General features: G+C 44.3%; 1 protein-coding gene across 16 annotated transcripts in view; it reads left to right on the plus strand.

The window, feature by feature from the left end:
* Positions 1–21,244, plus strand: part of PRR5L (proline rich 5 like) — a 174,654-nt gene that overhangs the window by 68,258 nt on the left and 85,152 nt on the right. For 4 of the 16 annotated variants that reach the window (XM_054662214.2, XM_063782868.1, XM_054662216.2 and 1 more), the window contains exon 1: positions 12,943–13,286. The exons of 4 other annotated variants lie outside the window; for them this stretch is intronic. The gene's annotated coding sequence lies outside the window, so the exon portion shown is untranslated. Of the gene's footprint in view, positions 1–12,504; positions 12,687–12,942; positions 13,287–13,352; positions 16,746–18,041; positions 18,355–21,244 lie in introns of those variants that run through there. 8 more of the 16 variants (XM_024347033.3, XM_024347036.3, XM_063782871.1 and 5 more) reach the window with 5 other exon arrangements.

Genomic DNA, 21,244 nt, shown 5'->3' on the forward strand with positions numbered 1-21,244 from the left:
TCACTGTCAATAGCTCAATGCCTTTTCTGCAGATGCTGTGGTTACAGCTCCTCACCGCTTCCTTAGAAGCTCTTTTGCCCCTTCTGATAATAAATGACCTGACTCTTGTCTTTTCTTTTCCCCTTCCTCCTGACCCGCCTTTGAGAGATGAATCAACCCCCGGGCAGGTTTCCTGCAAGGAGTGGAGGAAGGGCCCCAGCTCCTAGACCAGCAGAAAAAGCAGGAGTTGACCGATTTCTGCTAAGCTCACTTGACAAAGGGATCTGGTCCCCTTTACCTACCAGTCTTTCTGTACCTGCCTGACACTGGCAAGGCACTTACTCTTCCAGAAACAGCTGGGCCAGAGGAAAATGGCCCACCCCTCCCACAAGAATGCCAAGAAACAATCGGCTGTTAATTTCCAGTAGGACGAACAGGAACTCTTTCAACCAGGAAATCTAAATTGAACAGTGATTAAGTCATTCAAGCTCCATGGCCCTGTTTAATTTCCAGGTCTACAGATGGCTCTGCCTTCCTCTTAGAGACCATTTTTAGCCACTGGTCTTGGGAGGGTATTTCACTTTTAAATAAGGCACCTGCATGTTCTTGTCAGGCTGCACTCTGTGGTGGTTAAACCCACAGACTAGTGGGGGCAGAATGTCCAGGTGTGAATTTCAGCTCTGCCATTTGCTGTGTGACTTTGGGCAAGTTACTTACCTCTCTGTGCTTCAGTTTCCTCATCTGTGAAATGGAAATAATAATAATTGCACTGGGCTCATAGTGTTGTTTCATGTTTTAGGAGAATTAATGAGTTGACACTTGTGCTGAGAGCTATGCATAGTAAACATTTTTGGGGGTTAAATTAATACACATATTTAACTATCCAACTGTGAAGGGGACTTGCCTTTGTCCTTTCCTTCTCTCGTGAGGTCTGTCATTAGATAGAGGGAATGAATTTAGTAAAGAGGTTAAATGCAGAAATTTGGGGATCAAATTGCCTCAGTTCAAGTCCTGACTCCACCACTTAATTAGAGGTTAAGTCACCTCACCCCTCTGCTCTTCAGTGTCTTCATCTGTAAGGTAGGTTATAATTGCACCTATTTCTTAGGATGATCATGGAGAATGAGCTTTGTAAAGTTCTTAGAATAGTGCCTGGTGCTTAGCTTAGTAAGTGCTCAGTAAATTTTACCTATTGCATTATTACAAACTCAAAAAAAGTGCCATATAAACACAGCAGTTTTGATTATACAAGCTACAAGCTGCCCAAAGCTAACGTCCTGAGCAAGTGTAGCCAGGGCCTCAAGCCAGCTCCTAGAGGCTGGCTGTGTGTTAGTGCGCAGGAAGCTTGGCAGTTTGTCCAGGTGTGGAAGAGCTCAGCTCTCCCGTGTTTGAGTCCTGACTTTCCTGCTTGTTAAAGGTGTGACGTCTGGCAATTTGACATCTCTAAACCTCAATTTGTTTCCTTTCTCCCTCCCTCCGTTCCTTTCTCTCTTTCTTCCTCTAGTGAACATTGATTGAGTGGCTGCTCAGTGGAGGAGGCACTGTGTGAGGTTCTAGATATTCCCCAATGGACAGTTCAGTGATCCGTACATCACAGGCAGGCTGTAAGGATTAAACGAGTTATTATCTGCTGGGGGCTTAGTCTGGGCCTGGTACTTAATGTAAACTCAGTAAATAATGGCTGCTCATGCTGATTTCCTATCAAACGTCCTTAGATCATATCTGTTAGGTCTCATCATCCCTTCTGTGAAGGAGGTAGGTGGTTCTTATGATAAAGCACTTAGCGGGAATGATTGTTCAAGGTTGCTTGCTTTGTTTCTGCAGTGGAAACTGAAGCAGGGCTTTTTTTTTTCTCTGTAAATTTGGGAGACTATCAGCAGACCAGTCATCCAAGAAATTAAAAAGCCAAAAGCAGAGTCTACTGAGTAGACTCAATTAAGATCTCCCCTCGTCTTATACAGTCTCGGGTCCTTTCAAAGCAAGTTTGACTGACAGGGAATTCTTTTGTCTAGGACCACATTTCCCAATTATATCCTGCTGAATATTATTTCCTTAAGCTGTTAATAGTATTCCATGAAATGAAATTAAACTATTGAATTTTTTTTCTGAAGACATCTCCAAGTTCTTAATATACGACTGCATTTTACAGTATTGCATGGAGTATTTTTCCAAAAGTTATTAGACTAAGGAATGTTTCTCCAGCAACACCAGCAACATTTCATGGTATTATCCCTTCCCCTTCTTGGGGAACAGTTTGAGAAATTCCCATCTAGGATAGCTAAGCCAGACTTCATCAATGAAAGCCAGGCTGAAACACCAAAACTCTGGTAATACAAGTATTATATTTAGGAAAAGAATTGAAGCAGATGTTGAGTGATGGGCCAGTCTGTGTTATTGTCAGACTAGAACTGCCCACCAGTTAACGCTGGAGAAAGAAGAGAGTTCTTTGTGAAGGGCAGCCATCCACCTGGCTGGCGTGTCTCACCTTGACTGAGTGAGACATTCAAGCACTGCTAGGTACAGGTGCTGCTAGGGGACAGGGCATCTTTCCTCTGTTCACTTTCTGCTCTTGCAGAAATCTAATTTCTCACATCCAGCAGAAAACCTCCCTGCAATGAGTGGTTTGGATGAGAATATTTATCTTCCCCAAACAGTTTTGCAACTTCCTCTTCCTTAATTGGGAGGTCAAGATGACTGAAGAACTTACATTGGGAAATAAAACTGTATAATTTGTAGTTATTTCTACCTCTGTCAAGCTGTGGGACCTTGGGAAATGACTAAGCTGTTTCTTTTAATCTCAACTTCTTCATCTATAAAATGGGGATAATAATAGCACCTCTTTCCTGGTGTTGTCTGGGGAGTAAGTGAGCCACTGCTTGCAAAGTACCTCACATAGTGTCAGCACATGGTACATCTGCAATTCATATTTTTTTGCAATTAATATTAATGTCAGTTGTAATTTTTTTGTTTTTATCAATTCCATATGTGTGTGTGTGTGTGAGAGAGAGAGAGAGAGAGGACAAAAAGGGAGGAAGAGGGAGGCATATGCCATACTTAGAGTATAATGTAAATTCTATTTGGCAAAGGAAGATTTTGAGTAAAATGAAAAACAAATACATTTCCTATTAATGACATCTCTTTTGCTAAAGAGATAATTTAAAAATGTGATTTTAGGTAGAAAGTCCTAGAAACCAAATTACTGATTAATTAGTATTTTAGTTTATTCGTCACTCTCTGGGGAATGTAGTTAGCATGAGTTAATCCCCCAAAGCTTACTTTGTGTGGGATGTACCTTGTATTATGGTGCCTAGGACGCTAAATTAGTGGTTAGAGGGTTGTACAGTAGGCTTTGACTCTGAGGAAAGGGGCTGAGATTGCCTTGAGGAATTTTTGATTGGGTCTCTTGAATAGCCTAGATAAACTATCCTGGCCAGAATTCTTTCACAGTAGAGTTTAAAACTCCTCTCTCCTTCTTTCTCGCCTTCTTTGCCCTCCCTTCCTTCCCTTCTCCTCCCTTCTCCCACAGACAGGAATGAATAAGCATACACAAATTTTTGCTTATTCCATTCGCCTTTCTATATATCCAATGCAGACTGCTGTCTTATGTCATTATTTATGTTATATTCATGTGATTATATTCCTTATCTTGATTTTATCTGTTTCTGAAGTGGGAAGGGTGTAAATGTCATTTTTTATTTTTAAGATTACGACTGTATTTCCATATTCTCAGACCACTTATTGAAGTCTCATTTATATTCAACAGCATGCGGTAATACACATCAGAATGTAAATAAAGGCTAAAACATATGTTCACCAAATTGGGAATATAATAAAATACTAGGCTTTGCCATAAAAGAATTGAGATTATTTATGTGGGGAAACAAACATAATGGTTGGTCAATAACACACAAGGTCTCTTATTTCAAATATGGTATCTAATTATTTTTCTTTGTTACTAAAAAATGTATTACAATGTGCCAAGCATTGTGCCAAGTATTTCACACAGCTCTCCTAAACCTCATTTAGGCCTCATGAAATCCCTGAGAAACAGGTAGTGTCTGCAACTGAGACTCTCACTGCCTTCAAATGGAACTGTCCTAAAATGGTACTACCAGGTCTCAGTCCAAACCTTAGCCTTTTTCCCCACAAGGAAACATTGATTGACCTAAGGTTTGGCTTATACTAGAAGGGATGACTGTTCTGGTCAAGATATTTGGGTTTCAAAGAACAACTTGACCTGGACCCTGGACCCCACTATCTCAAATAAAAGGAGTGTCTCATAGAAACAAGCCCAAGCCAGGCTTCATGGGAGCCAGGACCAGAGAACTTCTCTCTCTCTCTCTGTTGCCGTCTCTCTCTCAAAGTAAATACAATGAAGTGTATGAGGTAAACAAAAGGGTAAGAGAGTCCAGGGTGTATGTGAGGGAGTTAATATAATAAGGGAATCTAATCTGGGTGAGGAGGGAAGTGAGGACTTGAGGATGACCAGCCGTGGGTTAAGATAGTATATCTCAGGGGAGCTGAAGATTTGTGGGAGCCAAAGTACTAGAGGGAATGACCGTGAAAGATGGGAGGTGGTGTTAAGAGAGTGGGAGTGGGTGTAAATAGGAAATGAAAACGTCAAGGCTGACCATGAGAGTAAGTGGCTGCCGTAGATTGGAGAACAAGGTCATCAGGGCAGAGGTCAAGGATCTGAGCTTCTGGGATATTGGAAAAATTATTTCTATGAGTATTGAAATCATGGAGAATTATGAAAAGAGCAACATCTAAGAGAGTGATCATAAACCAGGTCTGAAAATTTCAAGGCAAGAGGGAGATAACCCAGGAATCTGTAATGACCACTACAGGGGCAGGGGATAGCGAGTAGAATAGTCTAATGGCTTGATGGGGATTTTAGGGAGGGATTGTGGTCTGGAAGTGGCACAAAAAAACAAGGAAAACGATAACTCTACCTCAAAGTCCAGTCATGCCATGAGTGTGGGAGAGAAACTACCATCATTTGAGAGGATTTTTAGGGCCTCAGCAGAAAAGCAGAGTTCACTTTGAACAGCGATTCTCAAAATGTGGTTCAGGGACCCTTAGGGAATCTCTAAGACCTGGCAGAGATCCACAGCTCAAAACTATTTTCATAGAAAACTAAGATATTATTCACCTTATCACTCTCATTCTCTCACAAGTCTGTAGTGGAATTTTCCAGAGTCTACGTAATGTGTGATAATGCAACAACAGATTGAATGCAGAAGTCAGTAGAAGAATCCAACTGTCTTCTATTAAGCCAGGCATTAAAGAGATTTTCAGAAATGTAAAACAATACCATCCTTCCCAGTACTTTTGTTCTGTTTTGTTTTGGAAAATATAGTTATTTTCCATAAAATATGTGATGGTTTTACTATTATTTTAAACTGAATACATTAATTTTAATTTTTAATTTCAAATACAGTAAGTATTGATAGACACTACCCACGAAAATCAAAGCTCTTAGGGTCCCCAATCACTTTAAAGAGAGTCGTGAGATAAAAATGTTTGACAACCACTGAGTTAGTACATAAAGGCAAAGGAAATGCTCAGAAAAGAAGTCGAAGTATAGGGGATTTTGCTGGTGATGGACTATGGGTTTCAGGGTGCACAAAAGGAGGTTTGGGAATGAGGAAGGGCTGGGAGACAGGTCGGAAACTGGGATGGATAAAAGCACGTGGTGATGATAATCTGGGGTGATTAAGAGAACCTTAGGCCCTGATCTTTGAACTGATGGGCAGAGACAAGGATGCAGGGCATAAGGTGGCCGGTCCTGATGACTGCAGTGCAGAGAGTGATGCTGAGGCTGAGGCTGAGTGTTGTGAGGAAACCAGAAGCCAGCTTCTGCTAGGGGAGGATGAAGCTGGGAGATCAGTTATCTTATATAGCACGTGGGTCCCTTAGTTTGTATCCCAAAGGACACTTTGATTGGCACATCTCATCTACTCATGTGTCAGGTGCCCAGTCCCAGGACCAGTCACCTGATACAGGTCTAGGACAATCCACTGCCCCATTCTGCAGAGTCTGAGGTATGTGATGGTTCCTGGAAAAGGCGGTATGGTCTGGTCAGATGCCCCCCAAAGGCATCTACGATCACCAAGAAAGACAAAAATCTCTTGTGTTTTGGATAACTCTGGGAATTTATTTATTTATTTATTTTTGAGATGGAGCCTCACTCTGTCACCCAGGCTGGAGTGCAGTGGTGCGATCTCAGCTCACCACACCTCTGCCTCCCAGGTTCAAGCGATTCTCTTGCCTCAGCCTCCCGAGTAGCTGGGACTACAGGCTCCTGCCACCATGCCTGGCTAATTGTTTTGTATTTTTGGTAGAGATGGGGTTTCACCATGTTGGCCAGGCTGGTCTTGAACTCCTGACCTCAGGTGATCCACCCGCCTTGGCCTCCCAAAATGCTGGGATTACAGGCATGAACCACCCTGCCCAGCCTGCAACTCGGTATTTATTTGGAATGTTTCCCGTTCAATCCTGTCTTAAGATGCAGAGAGGGGATTATTTGCAATGGAGTGTCTTCCATTGATGCAAAAGGCCTTCTAGGAAATGAACTGGGCAATACAATGGCAGCATGTTTGATCATGGCAGTGGTGACTTCCCACTGTGACCAACTCCTTACCAGGACCTTACCATGACCTTCCTCTGTTGCTTGGACTTCATCTTGTCCCCCACCCCACCTGTTTCCTATGCTTCAACTATAGGGGCTTGCTTTCTCCTTCTAACTTGCCATGCTTCTTCCTGACTCAGGGCCTCTGTACTGACCATTTCTTCTGTTTGGAACATTCTTCTGTTTCCATAAATGCCTCTTTTCATCATTTAAGTCTCGATTTCAAAGTTATCTTCTATGGAAGATCATCCTTGATGACCCTATGTAAAGCATTTCTCTTCTTTTTTTCCAGTCACTCTAGTTTGTCCTCTTCATAGCACACATCAGTACTTGAGATGATCTCCTTTATGCATTTGTTTCCATGTGTAATGTTTGTCTTCTGCTCTTTGGTGTTAGAAACCTTGTCTTTCTTGTTCACCATTACATCACTGGTGCTTGACACCAATAAGTGGCCAGCCAGTATTTGTTGACCAAATGACTGACTTAGGATTGTGGGAAGGAATAACTGAAATCCTTGAAAGTTATCCAAGAGGCCGGGCGAGGTGGCTCACGCCTGTAATCCCAGCACTTTGGGAGGCCAACGCGGGCAAATCACAAGGTCAGGAGTTTGAGACCAGTCTGGCCAACCTGGTGAAACCCCATCTCTACTAAAAATACAAAAAATTAGCTGGGTGTGGTGGCGGGCACCTGTAATCCCAGCTGCTTGGGAGGCTGAGGCAGGAGAATCACTTGAACCCCGGAGGTGGAGGTTGCAGTGAGGCAAGATCACGCCACTGCACTCCAGCCTGGGCAACAGTGGGAGACTCCATTTCAAAAAAAAACAAAAAAACAAAAAAACAAGAAGAAAATTATCCAAGAAAAATTCAAGTAGGATCACCAAATTTCTTTTTTCCCTGTTAAGATTTGCTTATTCAAATTATTCTCAGAAGACAGTCAGATTTAATTCACTACGAGCCACTTTAGAATGGAGGGCAGACACTCCCCAATACCGAAAGACAGAAACGATGATAAAACCCAACATACCGGAAATACCCCATTGCTAACAAGAGAAGGATGAAAGGGACTAAAATAATTATTTTGCTTATGTCATCCAAAATTCTCCCAAAAAGCAGACTTCAGGGTTCTCAATTTTTCTACTGTGGAAGTTACAAGGAAGGCAGAAGGAGGGCAAACTTTTATCATTTGTGTGCTAAATCTCCATGCTGTACCAAAGGTCACTGATTTCACACCCTGGTGTTAGATCAGATGCTGAGCATATTTCTCAAATGGTCCCATTTTTATGGATAGTATAGTGCTGTGGTGGTATATTGAGTGCTTACGCAAGTTTTATATCTAGATTGGTATTTATCATGAGTAACTACATTAACTCATTTTATTACCTGAGCTCTGAGGACCTGAAAAACTGTGTGTTCTTATGTTGCACGCGGCTGGGAGATCTACCTGTGCTCCTCACAAGTTGTGCTAGGCATTAACAAAGGATCTTGGATTCTCCTTTTTTCCATCTACAAAAGGAGAAAACTTATGGGAGGATATATGTTTTTCTTCATTGGAATACTTTTATATCATAGTATGATATACTATATACTTTTATATCATAGTATGAGACACTAGGGTTATTGTGGAGGGAGATCAAACTTCAAACACCTAAACGTGGCAGACATTTGTTTCACACCTATTGTATCTCAGACCCCTAAGGCATTAAATGTGATAATGTGGGCTGGGCATGGTGGTTTAGGTCTGTAATCCAAGCGCTTTGGGAGGCAGAGGTGGGCGGATCACCCGAGGTCAAGGGTTGGAGACCAGCCTGGCCAACATGGTGAAATCCCGTCTCTACTAAAAAACCGAAATTAGCTGTGTGTGGTGGCACACGCCTGTAATCCCAGCTACTTGGGAGGCTGAGGCAGGACAGTCACTTGAACCCAGGAGGCAGAATTTGCAGGGAGCCAAGATCGTGCCACTGCACTCCAGCCTGGGTGACAGAGAGAGATTCCATCTCAAAAAAATAAAAAATAATAATAATAAAATGAATAAATAAATGCGATAATGCGTAAATTGAGTAATTTTCATTATTATTCGAGATGGAAGCAGTTAATCAGAGGAAGAGAGAGTGGACAGAGATCTCTGTCCTGTCCTTTTTTGCCTGTGTATAACTTCAAACAAGTCACCTAACCCTGCCTGAACTTGGTCTGATTAGGCTCTGTGCAGGGTAGAAATGAGTAATGGGAATGGGGTGGGCAGGCATTGTCATGGGAACAAAGCAAAAGTAGAACAACAGACCTCTGGAAGAACAGAATCTGAAAGGTGGTTTTGATCACAAGGCAGCCTCTCAGGGAGGGCCTCTGCTTCTCCTGGTCTTGATGTCTAATTGTCTTCTACTGCTTCCTTTATCTCAGTAGTGTTCAAATTATGTGGTTCCAAGCAAGGTTTTCTTTGTAAAATGGTTTGAACCCATGCCATTCTATTGCATAATTTCTGCTTGCTCATAGCTCTGGCCCCTTCTAACTATGTGTCCGCATCCCTTGCAAGCTGCATTCAGAGTGGCAGGAAAATGGGCGATCAGGCTGGTAACAAGAGAAGCAGGGAGTGGCTGGGATTGTGGCAAACTGGAAACTGCATGTTCTCCCTAAAAGGGAGAAAAAGCACTGCAGAACTAGCCAATTACAGAGTGCAGGTCTGCAGCAAGAATGATGCCAGGTCCCCTAGGTTTTTCAAGGCAAGCTGAAAAATCTGTATTTTTGCATGATGTTTTCTAATTTTAAAATATTGGCAAGTAGTTCAAACAATGTTGACCTCATAAGGTTCAAACAATACAATCTAATGTAGAACATTTAACGAGCCCACAGCCAGTGTGCAGCTTTTAGAATCTAGAGTTCAGATAAAGTCACAAACTTCAGCTTTTGCTCTGCCTAATAGTTGTGTGTGTGTGTGTGTGTGTGTGTGTGTGTGTGTGTTCACATTCCTGAAATGTAATCTTACTGGTGAAGTGTACTTTTTGGGGCCAAAATTTTCACAGCACACATCTATGGATTGGATGCACCTGGGTTAGGTGCCCACCCTTAGTCTTAAAGGGGGCTGCCTAAGGGATAGCTACTCTTTCAACAGGAGCCTTGATTGGACTGACTTCCATTTCAGAGGTTGTGGACATGGCAAGCTGTGTATATATCTAATAAAGACCTAGAATTTCCTCCTCATAAATTAATGTTTAAATAGAATGACCAACACTGGTTTCTCCTATGAAGATTCTGTTTCTTAATAAGAAAAAGCAAAGTCCCATTGACATTTAGGTAGAATTTTGGTTAAAATTTGGCTGGTGACAAGCATCATATATTGGCATTAATGGTCCTTAAGGAGAAGCTCTGATTTCCATGGAAATACTGACTACTTCTCCTCTTAAGAAAATTCTGGCTTGGCATGGTGGCTGTGATCCCAGTGCTTTGGGAGGCTGAGGCAAAGGCTCAGCTGAGCCCAGAAATTTGAGGCTATGGTGAGCTATGATTAAGACACTGCAGTCCAGCCTAGGCGAGAGAGCAAGACTCTGTTTTTTTTTAAAAAAAAAAAAAAGAAAGAAAAAACATCTGCTTACAAAATGAGAAACTCTTAGGGTTAGAAAAGAATTTAACCTCTTTAAACTTCCCTTTCAGTCCTTCAATACTTTTTTATGGCATGCTCGTATGTTGTGAATACTTCTCTTTACCAGGAAGTACGCTTCTTCCAGAGGAGACTCTTTCATCTTTAGACAGGCCTCATGATTAACCTTTTTTTTCTTATTGCACAATGCCCTGCCCACCATAGGCAATCAGTACAGCATACGCTAAATAAGTTCATTTCTATGTCATTTGCTGAGTACATACTATGTGCCAGACACTATTCTAGAAACTTGGGCAATATCAGTGAATTAAAAACATCAGATTTGTTTAACTGAACCGATCCCTTATAGAGCTGATGTTCTACCCTGAAAGTAGGAGGTGGTAAAAGACAGATAATAATTTTTTCCTCCTTCCTTCCTTCCTTCCTTCCTCTCTCTCTCTCTTTCTTTCTTTCTTTCTTTGTCTTGCTCTGTCTCCCAGGCTGGAGTGCAGTGCTCACTATACCCTCCACCTCCAGGGTTCAAGCAATTCTCTGCCTCAGTCTCCAGAGTACTTGGGATTACAGGCACCCGCCACCATGCCCGGCTAATTTTTGTATTTTTAGTAGAGATGGGGTTTCGCTATGTTGGCCAGGCTGGTCTTGAACTCCTGACCTCGTGATCTATCCGCCTCAGCCTCCCAAAGTGCTGGGATTACAGGCGTGAGCCACCGCACCCGGCCACAATTTTTTTCTTAAAGTAAACCATACAATATGTTACAAGGTTATAGATGCTATTAAAAAAAAAAGCAGAGTTGAATGAGGGAGACTGGGAGGGAGGGGCGAATTACAACTTTAAATAGGTGGAATAGGGTAGGTCTTATTGAAATAAAACTTGAAGGAGATTGAGAGAGTTCGCAATGTAGAATGGATGTTCCCAAACTGATCTCCCTGCAGCCGGGTAGAACTAGTTCCCTTTCCACTTCCCAGGCCCTAGGGATAATGATAGGAAAAATAATAGCTTAATATCCTTTGAATCCCAGCAGGGATTCTAAGCACTTTTTCTGTATGAATTCACTAAATCCTCATAGCCACCCTAAGACATAGCTACTACTTTTATCCCCATTTTCATATAAGTAAACTGAGGCACAGCAAAGTTAAGTAACTTGGCTAATAACCAGAGGATGGGAAGAAGAGGAGCTGCTGTAGAGACCTTGCCCTTTTGGCTCCAGGCTTTGGCTCTTAATCCCTTAGACCAGCCCCTTTTAAGTCTCCTCCCTGCTCATTGTCCTCTCAGTTTCTTGCCAGGCACGGTGGCTTATGCCTATAATCCCAGCTCTTTGGGAGGCCGAGACATGTGGATCACTTGAGGTCAGGAGTTCTACACCAGCCTGGCCAACATGGTGAAACCCTGTCTCTACTAAAAATACAATAATTAGCCGGGTATGGTGGTGCATGCCTGCAATCCCAGCTACTCGGGAGGCTGAAGCATGAGAATTCCTTGAACCCGGGGAGGTGGAGGTTGCAGGGAGTCGAGATCATGCCACTGCACTCCAGCCTGGATGACAGAGGGGAAACTGTCTCAAAAAAAAAAAAAAAAAAAAGATTTTCTTTCCCAGGCATGTGTCCCATGCCCAGTCTCTTTCATTGTGTGTGATTCCTGGGATGAAATTTAAAGCCCTTCATCATTCTAGGGCTTCTGTTGAGGATCTTTTAGCTTTACCTAATATCGCAGGACAAATGAGACACCCAGAACTTCTTCAACCCGCTCCCATGCCCACAATCACCGTAACACATAGGTTTTGTAGAGTCGCAATGACCAAATCAAAAAATGAAAATGAGTCTTGCTCAGTTTTGAGATAAAAGGACATGCACATCTTTTTCTTCAGCAAATGTCACTGTGGTTTCAAAGCCTATGTGTGAAGTGCGATCGGGCAGCATTTTTAAAGTATTTCCTGCTCAACCATAGGGTGAAATGATGCAGGTAGTGAGTCCTGCAAACAGCTGCACTAAATTCTTAACACCTGCAAACAACAACAACAACAACAACAAAACAAAACCCAACAGTTTTCAAAATAATTATGCATTATTTTTAATTTTTGGCTTGTTGGTTTTCTGTGGTTTCAAACTCTGAAGGACCCTCTAATTCATGAAACCTGCGTTAGAAAATGAGTTTGGGAGCTTTAAAAGAATTTGCAAACAAGGGAAAGATTTCACTTGCATTATATTTTCATCAATGCACTTAAAACAACTTCTGGAATCGCCAGAGTTCCAGGCTCCACTCCTCTCTTCAGCTCCGCCCTGCTCCTTTTAAGTGAGCCCCAGAATCACCTCTTGGCTTGGCAGTTTCCCATTGCGGGGCAGCTGGGCTGGGGGCTGGGGGCGGCTGCAGATCTCCCGTTGTGTGAGAGAAACGCAAGCACGGAGCTCCCTTGACCTGCTGCATCCTCCTCGGCAATTTTTTTTTTTTTAAGTCAAAAAGCTTGGATTTCCTGAAATTGTTGAACTGGATGTAAGTGCAGGGCCCCCCTCTCCTCTCTCCCCAGCAGGATGAGAGTTGCTGAAGGGGAGGAGGATTGGGATGGGGTGAAGTGAGTTGGGGGACATTGGAGAGACACTAAAGCTAGGTGCCCGGGACAGGAAAAGTGGGAGGAGAAGGAGGAAGAGGGGAGGAGGGGGAGAAGGGGGAGGAGGAGGAAGAGGAGAAGGGGGAGGAGGAGGAAGAGGAGGAGGAGGAGGAGGAGGAGGAGGAGGAGGAGGAGGAGGAGGCGGCGGCGGCGGCGGCGGCCGTAAGATGAGAGAGGAGGGAAACGTGTCACCAGCCCGGCTGTGGGAGCTCCGCGGCCGAAGCGTTTGTTGACTCGCGCTGGACAGGAACCGAGGCTGGACGGGACCCCATCTGAGGGCAGAGCTGGGGGAGGAGGGAGGGAGGGAGGGAGGGAGAGCTGGGCAGAGCGCGACGGGGAGAACCATCCAGGTCGCTCATTTCTCTCCGGTGAGAAAACTTCCTCGGGAAGACCGGAAACTTTTTCCTAGGCGCGCGGAGTCTGGGGCGGAGGCGAGCGGCGGGTGTGCGCGACTCGGGGTGATTCACGCCGGAGACCCCAACGAGGTGAGTGGTGGGTGGGGGGCGTCTCTGGGAGGGGCCGGAGTCATAGGCTCAGCAACCGCGCAGGATTGAGCGAAAATTACCGCGCGCTAATCTGACGGGGCGGCGTGGCGGGGGTAGGAGCTGGGGAAAAGTGTCACGTTTGGGGGGCAACCAGGTGGGAACTCCTGCATGGTTAAGGATCCTCCGATCGGACGCTGCAGGCAGGCGTAGGGGATCCTACTCGCGACCACCATGGTGGGGCGGTGGGCAGGCCACGCTCCCGGTCTGCTCTTTAGGGTGGTTGAAGTACCGCCGTGAGGTGGGATGGGGATGCTGGTGATCATGGGACCTAGGCTGAGCCGGGAGGTCGAAAAAGAAAGTCGGCTTGTTTGACTCTCTCGTTCTCCCTCTGGGGGGCAAATCTAAAGAGCTGACCCCGCTTAAGCACGGGAGATTTCGCGCCTGCAGCAGACTTTTCCCGGCGGTCCCCCTTTTTCTGGAGGGAGGCGTGGGAGAGAAGGGCAGGGAAGGGAGCCACTTTGTCCCGTGCGCTGCTGCACGCGCGCGCTCTGCGGACTAGGGTGGGCCAGGGCCCAGCCGGTGGGGATCCCGCCGGGACGGGCTGCGAGCAAGCCCTGGGACGGCCCGGCTGCGGACCCCGCGCTGGGAGCCCGCAGTATCCCCCTTCCGTTTTATTTCTCCTGCCTGCCTTCCTTTCGGCGAGGCTTTCCTCTGCGCGCTTACTGTGCGCGCATGCCGGGCTCGCTGCACGCAGGGGGCGCTCTAGGGGCCCCGCCCGGGCAGCTGGGACCCTGCCTGCCCAACCCTCCGGCCCATTTTCCTTGAGGCCGCCGCCCGGGGTGGGACCAGGCTGTGTGCTTGCTAACTGTGCTTCAGGAATCCGCTCTGGGATGCCTTCCTGTCTGGCAAAAGGGGTTTCCCCCAGTTCTACCCAGTCCCTGTCCTCGGTCACATGCTGCCGCCGCCTCTTCCCCCGCGGTGCCGGGAGCCCGCGTTTTGTTTGTCAGCAGTTAGGCGGTGAGTATTTATAGACGCCACGGCAGTCCTGCGGTGTGCAAGGTTTCAATTACCGCGATGCGCCCCACAAGACGAAAGGTTCACGCGCTGCGTCTGAGCTGCACGTCTGCCCCGGAGACCCGCGTGGAAAAAGCTCTGGGCTGAAATCTCCGGGCTTCCCTGCTTGGGCAGAATTCTGGACCTGTTGCCCAGACGACACGTGCACATTCAGATGACCCATGCTAAGGACCAAAGGGATGCCACCGGCCCAATGGACTGCCTTCATCCCCCACCATCCTCAAGGGACCCTTGCTGATCAAGCCCGGGAGACTACCCTTTTTGACCTCTCTTTGGTGATCCTGACCACCGTAGAAATTTGCAGTCATGACATTTCATTGCCCTACATACTGCAAAATGTCAAAGTGCTGAGCTGTGGTAAATTGCTCGGGGGTGGAAGGCGCTGTTACTGACAACACGAAGCAGCTAGCGGGTCAGGAGGGGAAATGGAGCTTGCAGAAACTAATTTAGCCACATTTAAAATTTAGCCTCTGGTAAGGTTCCCAGTATGACTGACGAAGGTGCAGGGCTCCTGTCTGTGGAACCTGGCTGGTTAGTCTTCTCTGGTTGCAGCCCTAGAATCAGGATCAAGGGTGCTGTTTAGAGCGGTTTCTGTAGAATGTAGCCTTTCAGATAAGGGAAGTGATGCTTGGTCAATCCACAAAGTTGTCTTCAGTTTTTCCAACTGCAACCATTGTTCTTTGAGTATGTTACTGATGCTTCTAACAACTGGAACCACTAATATGTAAAAGAAGAAAGGCACTAGAAATAAGAAAGTCTAACTAGCTTATTTCTCAAAGGCTTAGTTTAGACTAGTTTGTTTCTCAAGGGTGGGACCTCATTTCTTTCAGGTCCAGAGGGCCATGGATATATATTTATTTCTGTGGGTGAAATTTCAATAATGTTCTGTCTTAGAACATTACAAATATGTGCCACTTGTTTTAAAAAGGGGAAAGGTGCAAATGCCTCTTGAGGTCTTAATGATGTCTTAAACTTTGCACTGAGAGACTTTGATAATATTATATACTCCTCATGCAAACAATGATATAGGTACTATTACATCCCTATCATATAGATGAGCCCACTGAGGCTTGGAGAATTTAAGTAATTTGTCTAAAGCCATACACACAGGGATGGAGCTGAGAATGGATTGCAGATTTGTTACTCCAGACTCATAGTCTGGACATGTCTTTCCCTTCCATTCTCCATTGTTGATTAGCTCACGTTATAGTTGATTAGATGTATGGTTTTTTATTTATTTTCAAAATTTCACAGAATGTTACAAATTGGCTCAGTTATTGGGGAAAAAAGCCCTAATCTTGTCTTTAGAAAACTGTTATATTGATTATCTGAAAATCTCTTGCTGATAGTCCAGACCTAAATCATAATCCTCACTTTGCTCCTTGACTTAATGTATCTTCAGCATTAAAGCCATTTATCTGTAGAAAATTGAATTCAGTAAGGACTTTGTGGATTACTTAATTTTTTTCAGATTTCTCCATACTAATGATTTGTAGGGATGCATCTGTCTGTTTTCCTGTGGCTGTTCCTTTCGTACAAGGTAAAATATGCTGAAATCTCTCTTAAATTGCAGCCTTTTTCCTTTTCATTCTTTTTGCAGAGCTAGACCCAATACAGAATTGATTTGAAAAACAGTGTGTGAGTTCCTCTGAAAGATCCTTACAATGTCTAATGTTCATCATTAAAGGTTTGTTCTCAAGAGTTGCCTCTCTGTATGTAAAATGTAAATACATGTTAAAGGCAATGCTTGTAGAAATGACCCTTTGTTAACAAGCCAGTGTGAATTAATATTTTAGTTGCTGAAATATAGGAATAAAATATTTTGTGGATTTTGTACAGAATATTATGGGGTTTGGAATTGGGGAACAAAGAGAGTGGTACCCTGATAAGCAGAAAGCACTGTTTTACAAGAGAAGATTTCACATGGAGCCAAGGAGGGGGATGGATGGCAGTGATGGGGCATCAGAGGTGAATTTGAGTTAATTCACATTTTTGTCAGTACCTGGGGATCCAAGATTTACTTTGAAACTTGTACAGTTAAAACAAATGAGCTGACTTATTTATTGGGCAACTTCTGTGAGTCAGGTATAGCTATGGTAATGGTATTTGCGCCTCCCAACAACTCAGGTAGGAAGGTATTATTTTCTCTATTTTCAGATGAGAAAACAGAGGCTCAGAGAGGGTTGTTAATTTCCCAGTGTCACACAGCCATGAACTCAAGCGTCTTGCTCTTTTCAGTACATTTTGATATCTACCCTTGAAGGCCTTCCATGGAGAACCCAGGGTCCCAAGTTCTCAAGAAAATCCTAGTGGTTCACTTGGAAGTTTCTGGATCAGAAGTCAAGGCCGGAGCTATTCAGGGACTCTAAAATGAGGAGACAGGAGGTGGGTGAACAATGAAGCCTGAAGGGATAGTCTGGATAATTCTGACAGTAGTGATGCCACAGAATAAGGAAAGTCAGGCGCTGTGGATATTGTGAATATAGAGAATTACTAGCATTGGCCTGGGCGAGGATGGCTGTTGCATTGCAGAACACACTAGATGAGGTTCCCAGAAGGGAAGAGTGGTGAAGTGTCTCCACCTCCCTCCCGATGCCTTCTGCTGCCCGGTGTTGGCTTTATAGTCAATATAAATTAGGGAGCCTGCGGGACCTGTTTGCATTTTAATTAGACTTGGCCCTTTGAGGTTCCAGTCACTCAGTCTCCCTCTTTAAATATTCTTTTTTTATGCTTTGCCAGTTTATGGCCTTTGTAGATTAATCCTCGGATTTCATGTACGGGAGAGAGAAAGAGAGAAAAAAAGCAAAGGTTAGTGATTACCTAAATTGGATTAAGTTCTGTCTAGCAGCATTTAAAGAAATGCCGCTTGCTCCCTAATTACCATCAACTAAGAATTTAAACGGTCTATTACATTTAAGCTGACTTTTTAAAAAACTCCCTGAAATTTCCAGCTGTAACATATTCTGAGATTTTAGAGGCTTTTTTATATTCTTCAAATGTGTAGAGGACATTCTCTGCTTTCCCCCCTTTTAAAAAATATTGCATTTCTGGAGCAGGATAATAAATGACATCACTATATACTAACTTCATTAAAAAGCAGAAGCTCACAGCTAGGCTCAGCTAGAAGGGTTTGTGGAGAGCAGTAGAAATCCATCTGACCGTGGCCTACGGGAAGACCTTGTAAACATCTACCCCCTCCAAACAACCTGTCATTAATTATTTGTTCAATTTATTTAGCATAGAATTATATGTTACATAAAATTATGTATCTACTCATGTATTAAACTTGCAAAGCTTTCATTCTTCTTTTTCTCCCCTCAATTTTGAGGTGCGAATATGTTTCCCTCACCCACACATCAATATTCTGGTTTCACTTTAGCTGGTTACCAAATGCCGGCAACACTTCCACTTTCCCATTCTCTCCTTATATTACCTATTACAGAACTTTCTCCAACTTTGCTGGTTCTTTTTGACTCAGGATGCGTCCTGTATTTTGTTGATGGCATCTTTGACAGCAGTTGGGTTTCCAGCAAATACTAGGATTAAGGGACTGCAATGGACTCAGCTGTTTAGGAACTGGAGTATATGTTAGCTTAAGTTGAGCCTGGAAGAATAGCTGAAAGGATTTGTTTTTATCTTTTTCCCAAGGACAGGGGGCAGGGTAGGGGTGGGTGGGGAGGGGGAGAAAAATCTACCATTGGCTCTGATGTGTGTCTGTATCAGACTGAACTAAGCTGCCTCAAACCCTGTCACAACCTGCTTGTGACCTCAGCCACATAAATCCTTGGTGTAAACCCTTTTATGCTTGCCATTTAATTCTAAATACTTCTCTGGAACTGGTTCAGTATCATTCCCCAGATGTCTTTGAGGAGACCACATCGACTGCTGCCATCATTTTGGAGAACTGTTTCATCATGCTAGCTCCCGGACACCACCACTATGGAAGCAGTATGGCCACTTTCCTTGTAAAACATCTCGCAGGCTGAATTCTTGGGTAAACATGGTACTCTTTTGTGGTGTTTGGGATAATTTTTTTTAAATTATTCACCAAGAGGACAATAGATTCCTTTCAGGCCTCAAAAAAGCTCCCCACCAGCCAGGCGCGGTGGCTCACATCTGTAATCCCAGCACTTTGGGAGGCCGAGGCGGGTGGATCATGAGGTCAGGAGATTGAGACCATCCTGACCAGCATGGTGAAACCCCATCTCTACTAAAAATACAAAAAATTAGCTGGGCATGGTGGCGCGTGCCTGTAGTCCCAGCTACTCGGGAGGCTGAGGCAGGAGAATTGCCTGAAGCCGGGAGGCAGAGGCTGCAGTGAGCGGAGATCGCGCCACTTCACTCCAGCCTGGGTGACAGAGTGAGACTCCGTCTCAAACAAAAGAAAACCTCCCCACCAAGGTTGGTATCAACTTTTCAGAGAGGCAGGGTTGTTGAATGAGCCCTCATTTTGGTCCTAACGGGCATCATGGAGATAACACAGGTTGAGGAATTGAGATCTGGAATCTGATCTCAGCTCTGCCATAAGCAAGCTGTATGACCATGGTGAGTTGCTCAGTTATTCTGGGCCTCAGTTTCCCTATTTACAAAGTAATGACTTTGGCCTACCACTAAGCTTCCATTCTGTTCTAAAATTCCTTGATGGCCAAGGAAGCATGGTCTAGAGCTGTGCTTCTGAAAGCGCACATGCATCACCTGGAGATCCTGTTAAACCACAGAATCCGATTCAGTAGGTCTGGGCTGGTGCCAGAATGTCTAAGAAGCTCCCAGGCAATGTTGATTCTGTTGATTCCCAGACTACAATGTGGGTAGCAGGGCACTAGAGCCTTGGTCAGGGCTTCCCCACCTTGGCCCTATTGATGGTTTTGGCGGATAATTCTTTGTGGTGGGGGCTGTCCTGTGCATAGTAGGATTTTTGGCAGCATCCTTGGCCTTCACCCATTAGATGCCCATGGCATCCTCCACTCCCATAGTTATGACTATCAAAAAGTGTCTCCAGGCAGTGGGACAAAATCGCCCCTAGTTGAGGACATTGGTCTAGACCAGTGTTATCAAGCCTAGTTGTACATCAGAATCACTTGGAAGATATCAGGGAAGTACAAATTTAGGTATCTTGGGCCCAGTGAATGAAAATGACTAGGGGAGGGCCCAGGAATCTATATTCCTTAAAAATAAGGTGATAGAGATGGCCTGGAATTCTTCTCTTTGACAGTCTGAAAAAGTACAAGATCTACTACACCTGAGTTCTGGTGTTATCCCTCCATAGCTATGGGACCACACAGGCAAGTTGCTTAAATGCTCTGAACCAGAAACTCTCCACTTCTAAAATAGGAATAATAATAGTGGCTACCTCCTAGGATTGTTGGGGGCCAAGTGGGATAACATGAGGAAGAGCCTTAGTAACTATAAAGTGCTGTGCAGATGTTACTGGCAAATGTTATACCACAGGCCTCTGGAGTTTAATTTTTTTGGTTCAATTACTTTATTTATTTTTCCCAGGGTTGTATTTCTTTTTCTTGAGGCTTAGCTCTGTAACCTTCACAATATCTCTTTTCTTTGGCCCTCACAGTCAACAGCTGTGTACATTTGTCCCCACTCAGTCCCATGCCAGTCTCAAACTGGCAGCCCGTGGGCCAAACTTTGGCATCAGACATGTACTGTTTGGCTTGCATTGTATTTTGGGGAAAAGAAGAAAACAAGATTATTTTCTCCAGTATTTAAAAGTTGGGAGAGTTGACATCTGAACACAGGTTTTCAGCTTTTCTGTAATAAACCAAAAGGAGTCTGAGGACACTCTTTAGTTTGCCACATTCCCCACCTGACCCGCTAATCTTGTTCATGTTCTCTGCTTCGGTCTGCTGTAAGCATTGTTTCCCATCCCAGCATTAGGCTTTCCTGTCTTTTTCTTTCTTTTCCTTTTTTTTTTTTTTTTTGTGAGATGGAGTCTCGCTCTGTCGCCCAGGCTGGAGTGCAATGGTGCGATCACGGATCACTGCAATCACTGCCTCCCGGGTTCAAGTGATTCTCCTGCCTCAGCCTCCCCAGTAGCTGGAATTACAGGCGCCTGCCACCACACCCAGCTAATTTTTGTATCTTTAGTAGAGATGAGGTTTCACCAGGTTGGCCAGGCTGGTCTCAAACTCCTGACCTCAGGTGATCTGCCCGCCTCGGCCTCCCCTGTCTTTTTCTTTAATCATGACCAATTACGATTCCCTTTTATTATTATATTATTGTAGGAGCCATATCTGGCTCATCTTTGTGGCAAGGGTAGTAGGTACTCCCTAGATATTTGTTGAAATGTGATATTTTCATCCTACACCTGGTCTTTCATAGTTAAGACCTTGGATACACCTTGGACTTTTAAAGCTTCTTACCTATGAAAACTTGTTCTTCCTTCTCAAAATTTCCTTTCCAGTCTCCAGGCCCCATATTCTTTAGCGTTATGGGCAAGGAAGTAGAGAACCTGTAGTTTTCAGTTGACCTTTCATTAGCTTTGCTTCGTAACTCCAGAATGTGAGTTAACCTTTCTGCCTCAATCTTGTCTCAGTTGTCCATCTTCAATTACAGCCCTTGGTGTCTGCATTTATAGTATTACTTTTGCATATTTCCTTAGAAACCCTGAGCTCCCTGGGAGAAGATAATTTATTCTTCTTTGCCCCCTGTAACTTCCTTTACTCAGATCCTGGCATCCAGTGGACACTCTAATGTTTGGTTGAGTTAAATGGACTTGAATTGGAATCATTACCTCCATGAAATGATCATATGTGGATATTTCCATCAGTTTTCTGAGCCTCTATTCAATGCCTGTTATACCTGGCTATACTACCTGAGAATAAATTTCCCTTCCCTTCATCTCTTTTTCTCTTCTTTTCTTTTCTCTTTCT

Source organism: Pan troglodytes, chromosome 9, assembly GCF_028858775.2.
Source record: "Pan troglodytes isolate AG18354 chromosome 9, NHGRI_mPanTro3-v2.0_pri, whole genome shotgun sequence".
Taxonomy (NCBI): Eukaryota; Metazoa; Chordata; class Mammalia; order Primates; family Hominidae; genus Pan; species Pan troglodytes.